Source organism: Nyctereutes procyonoides, unplaced genomic scaffold (assembly GCF_905146905.1).
Source record: "Nyctereutes procyonoides isolate TBG_1078 unplaced genomic scaffold, NYPRO_anot_genome, whole genome shotgun sequence".
Classification (NCBI taxonomy): Eukaryota; Metazoa; Chordata; class Mammalia; order Carnivora; family Canidae; genus Nyctereutes; species Nyctereutes procyonoides.
In genome coordinates, this window is record NW_026575052.1 from 69,676,806 (window position 1) to 69,682,805 (window position 6,000).

The following is a 6,000-nucleotide window of genomic DNA, read 5'->3' on the forward strand; positions in this document are numbered from 1 at the left end:
GGTCTCCAGGATCACGCCCTGGGCCAAAGGCAGGCGCTAAACCGCTGCGCCACCCAGGGATCCCTGGCCTCTGTGTTTTAAGTGCCTTGACAGCTCTCCAGTTTGCCTACGGACTGATTAGTGGCTGATTGTATTTTCTCCAGCTTTTCTCATTCTCAGTACCAGTCTTCATCGGCTATGAGCTATTCTACTGTAGTTGGAGATAGACGTACCCTAAACTCAAATCAGTATGAATAGGTTTTTCATCTACAGAATGTCAGACGGAACAAAAAACACCGTGTGAGATACCCGCTAACTCTTCATTATATGGAATTTGTGACACTTGTCTTACTGGAGCCTCCAGGATGAAGGTCTGTTTATTCTAACAACAGAGGAATAGGTACTCATATGCTGAAATATTAAAACGGGGGATCCCTGGGTGGCGCAGCGGTTTGGCGCCTGCCTTTGGCCCGGGGCGCGATTCTGGAGACCCGGGATCGAATCCCACATCGGGCTCCCGGTGCATGGAGCCTGCTTCTCCCTCTGCCTATGTCTCTGCATCTCTCTCTCTCTCTCTCTCTCTGTAACTATCATAAATAAATTTAAAAAAATTAAAAAAAAGAATTATTGAAATATTAAAACGGAATTTTCTAAAAAATTTTGGAAACAATGGGTTCTCTAAAAGCACCTCTTAAGTAATCTGGTTTTATATGCATAGTCCATCAATTTATAGTCGTTTAAGATGCCCTCAGCCTAATTATTCTGCTTTTACTTCAGTAGAAATGTAATAGTTAGACTAGCTTATCTGACAGGGATTGTGGCTAAGTTTTGCTTCTGCTTTTTTTTTTTTTTAAGATTTTATTTATCCATTCATGAGAGACACACAGAGAGAGGGAGAGAGAGGCAAAGACACAGGCAAAGGGAGAAGCAGGGTCCATGCAAGGAGCCCCATGCGGGACTCGATCCCAGGTCTCCAGGATCACACCCTGGGCTGCAGGCGGCGCCAAACCGCTGCACTACCGGGGCTGCCCTGCTTCTGCTTTTTAATGAAACTGTTTAAGGAATTTTTTTGGCCTCATTTTGGAAGTAGTTTATACTGTTTCTGTACTGAAAAGGAAACCAGCATTTGCTTGGGGTTCATTTTTTGAAAGGCTGATGAAGTGCTTGCTGAAATGCAGTTTCTGCCCTCCTACGGAGTCAACAGATGGAAATCTATAATTCCATGGAGATGTTGAGGGTTCCTACTTCTTGGCTTTTAAATAAGATCATATTCTTTCAGCCTTGCTTCAGACCTACCAGGAATGCTGCTTTGGGTGTTCAGAGTACCAGAGCATAGTCATGACCTGCTCCCGGCCAGCTGAGTGACTTAGGCAAGTTACTTTATGTCTCTGAACTTCAGTTTCCCCACCTGTAAACATGAGTTAGAATAGACGAGCCTAAAGTAATTGCAGCTCTGCCATTTTGATTCTTCCGGAGACTCAAATGCTAGAACCCTCCAGATAGGACAACATTTCTTTATTTTTAAAACAAGTAGGAAAAAATATTGAAAACAGGGAAGTAAGTTTTTACTCCACTTTGTTAACTTTTACACTCCCTTTCTCTGTAGACAAACATCATGAGCACATCCTTCCAGGCATTTTACTTATATATACATAACCATAATTATGATATAGTGTAATATTTTTAATTTACAGAAATTGTAGCATAGTATCTAACTTGCTTCTTTCACTTCATGTGTTTGAGATCTGTACTGTACCAGGTAGTGCTGTTCTATTTTCCCATTTTTCTTGGAATGGGCATGGTGTTTGAGGGGTTTCTTTGTGCTCACCTTCTTGCACACCCACACACAGTCTTAAAGCTGCTGGGTGGCTACTAGTCTGCACCTTTTCAACTTGGCTGGGTTTTGTCAAATTAGTCTCCAGGTTGATGCCATTGGCAGCATATGAGTTTTCTCATTTCCTCACATCCTCTTGTATACTAGATTATTTTGGAGATTTTAAACTTTTTTGTTTTGCAAATCGATATGTGTGAGGTGATATCTGACTGTTGTGCCTTTCCTACATTACTGGTCAAGAGAATGTTTCTGTTATTGCCTTTTTCTCAGAGATCCTCATATAATGTGGATACCAGTCATTTACCTGTTGCGTGGATTTCAAATATCTTCTTTCTATTTGCAGTTTTTAAACTTTAAGGTATTAGACTGTATCTTTTAAAGTTATTTTATTTAATCAGTTACAAGCTTTTATATGTATAGGCACAACAGGCACCACCTGTGTTTGTTTTCTGATAGGCTTACCATGTGGTTTTCAGTTTTAAGGTGTTTAGGTATCTGGGATTTATTTAATGAATGATGTGAGGTAGTATGATGTCCAACATTTAATTTCTCCTACAGTAGTTATTGCTGAGGTCTTTGCTATAAAACTCCAGATCCACAGGAATTCTTTTTTTTTTTTTTTTAAGTATCATCGACACACAGTATTAACATTAGTATCAGGTGTAGATCCAGGAATTCCTAAACAAGACAACAAAATGTCCCAACTGGCCACTTCACCATTCCAAGGTGAAGAAATTGTACCCCACCAGCAGGGATGCTTTAGCAGCCTGTTTTGTGCCCGAAGAGAACAGTAGGAGCTGTTTGTAACAGGAGAACTCAGCTGGCAGCTCAGAAAAGAAGTAGAGCGGGCAAGTGGTACTGGGGAGAGGACACCTGCTCACAGGGCTTCGTGGCACCCCTGCTGTGACAGCAAAGGTGAAACAATTATTTTAGAAGAATAAAGAGAAATACAAAAAAGGAGAAAGCATAGTTCTCTCCAGCCAAGGAGAGGATTGAGACTTTTATAAGACACGTCCCAACGTTCCAAGCATAAAACAGTTCCAAACGGAAAATTGTGGGAAATGCAGATAGAGGTTTATCAATAGTCAGCGATTCCTAAAGATGCTTTTCTATGGGATTCCTAAAGATGCTTCCTTTACAGACAGAGAAAAAAAAAAGATGCTTTAAGCCTTTACCTTTTGAAAACAGGATAAAGATGACAGTTGTGAAAACCTAGCAACAGAATTGACCAAAACCCTGTGGTGCTCACAAGCTGTATGCCGAATTTCACAGAGATTAGTCAGCATTAGATTGTGAGGGATATGTTTTTCCAGGAGGTGAAATTATTATGCCCCAGTTCTTGGCTGCACTATTGATAAACAAATGTTTGGGTAATCTTCCACTGATGTTCACAGTTTCATGGTGGGTTTTTAAATTTACATATTGAAGTCAATCTACATTTTCTGCAGAACTACCCAGCAAATAATTGAAGATCTTCATCATGTTTCCCAAACCTTCTCTCTTTCCATTGTAAGCATTCTAACTTCTCACCATCGACAAGTGATCAAAAGGTAAAAGGAGGTGGATATTGGGACACCTGGGTGGCTCAGTGGTTGAGCATCTGCCTTTGACTCATGTCATGATCCTGGAGTCCTGGGATCGAGTCCCGCATTGGGCTCCCCAAGGGGACCCTGCTTCTCCCTCTGCCTATGTCTCTGCCTCTCTGTGTCTCTCATAAATAAATTTTTTTTTAAAAAAATGAGGTGGATATTATCTCCATATAAGGAAGAGAATTCTAATCAGTTCTAACTGTTTAAAGGTGAATTGAGTTGCCTGGAAATAGTGTAGAGCTGATCCCACTGCTGATACCAGCTCAGCTCTCTCACCTCTAACCCTTCACATTTCAGTGTGCATTTGCAGTGCTGGAATGTTCTCCATTCTGTTTCCATTCAGGTTCTGGTTGTTGGACTGACAGTAAGTAGGAAGTGGATTTTGGAAATCAGTTATGTGCAAGGTCTCACAGCTGCTTTATCCTCTTTACTGAGTGTTGTTTACAGAGAGTTCAGGACCTACACTCCCTTTTCCACTCAGATATTACCGAAGCAACTTGGGAAGCATCCCTTCATGGACACTACCGAGGATGTTTGTTCACTCGAAGAAGTAAGCAAATTCTAATATCCTGAAAAAAGTCACACCTACTACTGCTTGTAGTCTCTTAGGGTTTTCTTCCATCCACAGGAAATAATTTAACCTTTCTTTCAGAGAAAGACCTCTAATTCCAATTTGAATTCTTTTTTTTAAAAAAGATTTTATTTATTTATTCATGAGAGACACAGAGAAAGAGAGAGAGGCAGAGACACAGGGAGAGGGTGAAGCAGGCTCCAAGCAGGGAGCCTGATGTGGGACTCGATTCCGGGACTCAGGATCATGCCCTGGGCTGAAAGTAGGCACTAAACCGCTGAGCCACCCAGGTGTCCCCTTCAATTTGAATTCTTACATGCTGGCCATTGTGTAAGGCAATAGAATATCCACTGTGTCATGCTTCTTGTAATATTTAAGAGTTTCCCCTGATTTAGCTGTGAGCTTCCTAGTGTTCCAGCAATTCTTCAGACTAACGCCTCTGAAACTGTAGGCTCCCTTTAACAATAGGACACAAGGACCACATATGTATTCCAGTAATCTCTTGCCGAATGATTAACCGCTCCAGAACGCCAGGGCTTAAACATAACAATTCTTAAGATGCTCTTGTATGGTTGTGTGGAATGATTCGGTTCAGCCAGGCTGTTGCAGTCAGGCGTCAGCTGGGGCTGCTCCCATTGGAACGCTTGACTGGCTCCCACCTCCAAGATGGCTCACTCACAGCTGTCAGCTGACACTGGCTCTCAGCTAGGAGTTCAGCTGCACATGTTGACCAGTCTTCACATGTCCTCTCCAAGCAGCTTGGGCTTCACACAGCATGGAGGCCAGGTTCCAAGCAAGGATATCCCAACAACAAGCTGCTCTAAGGACAACAGAACAGAAGCTGCAAAACTATTTGTGACCTACCCTCAGAAGCCCAGAATTTCGCTTCTGCTGCATTCTATTCTTTAAGCAAGGCACTAAGTCCAGACCAGATGCAAAGGAAGGGGAATGAGACTCCATCCCTCAAGGCAAAGGACAGCAAAGGAGTGGTGGCCTTCTTTCAATGACCCCACTGTGCACTTCTGTGTGTAAATTCTTACCTCTGGCTTATGGCATTGCAATTCTTTTGCCTTAATGATTCACCTACCTACAACCATGGGTTCCTCAAATACTTATTTTAGTATTAGTATTCATAATTTTGAACTCCCTCCAAAGGTATTTTCTCTATGCAGCAAGACAGACAGTTTCCAGAATCATCCTTCTAAGCCTCCTCCCCAACTTACACAGTTAAAATCATAAGCACAGTTCACTTTGTTTCCAACTCGCCCATTCTTCCAAAACTGAAAGCCAAGTAAGGGTCCCGTAAGTATTTTCACTCAGAAGTCCCATCTCCTTGCAGATTCAGTGAAGGTGTGTGGCGTAGCTAAGAAGATTTGCCTGCTGGACCCCTCAGGCTGCAGTGGCAAATAAGAGCTCAGTGGCTCACTTGTGTTTGGGGACCGTGGGCCGGCTCCCACATTGCTCCACGTCCTCTCCACTCTGGGCTGAGCGTTGGCTGTCAGGCCGACTGCCCCGGCTGTGGAGGCCGTTGCTCTCAGTGGTCAAAGCTAGAAGTGCTCCCCGGTTCTACAGGATAGAGGGGTCTCATCTCCCAGGAGGGCATGAACGGGAGTGCAGGGTAACATACTCCACCACTCTCTGTGCGTGTCTTGTTTAGCCCATCACATCTGGGGCTGTGGTGCTAATGCTTCCACCTCCCCTCTGAGAGCTGGAGTTTTCAAAAGGGGGAGTACTGGCCTGAGCCTGAGATTGCTTCAATAGAAATAACTGCTGTACTAATTTCCTCTCGTTGCTACAACAAACTAACACAGATTTAGTGACTTAGGACTACACGACTGTATTCTCATATTTCTTATATTTCTGGAGGTCAGAATTCACTGGCTTGAAATCAAGGTGGCAGCGGTGAGGCTGTGCCCTTGGCAGGCTCTAGGAGGGAGTCTGTTCTGGTCCTTTTTTTTTTTTTTTTTTTTTTTAAGATTTTATTTATTCATGAAAGACACAGAGAGAGAGAGGCAGAGACATAGGCA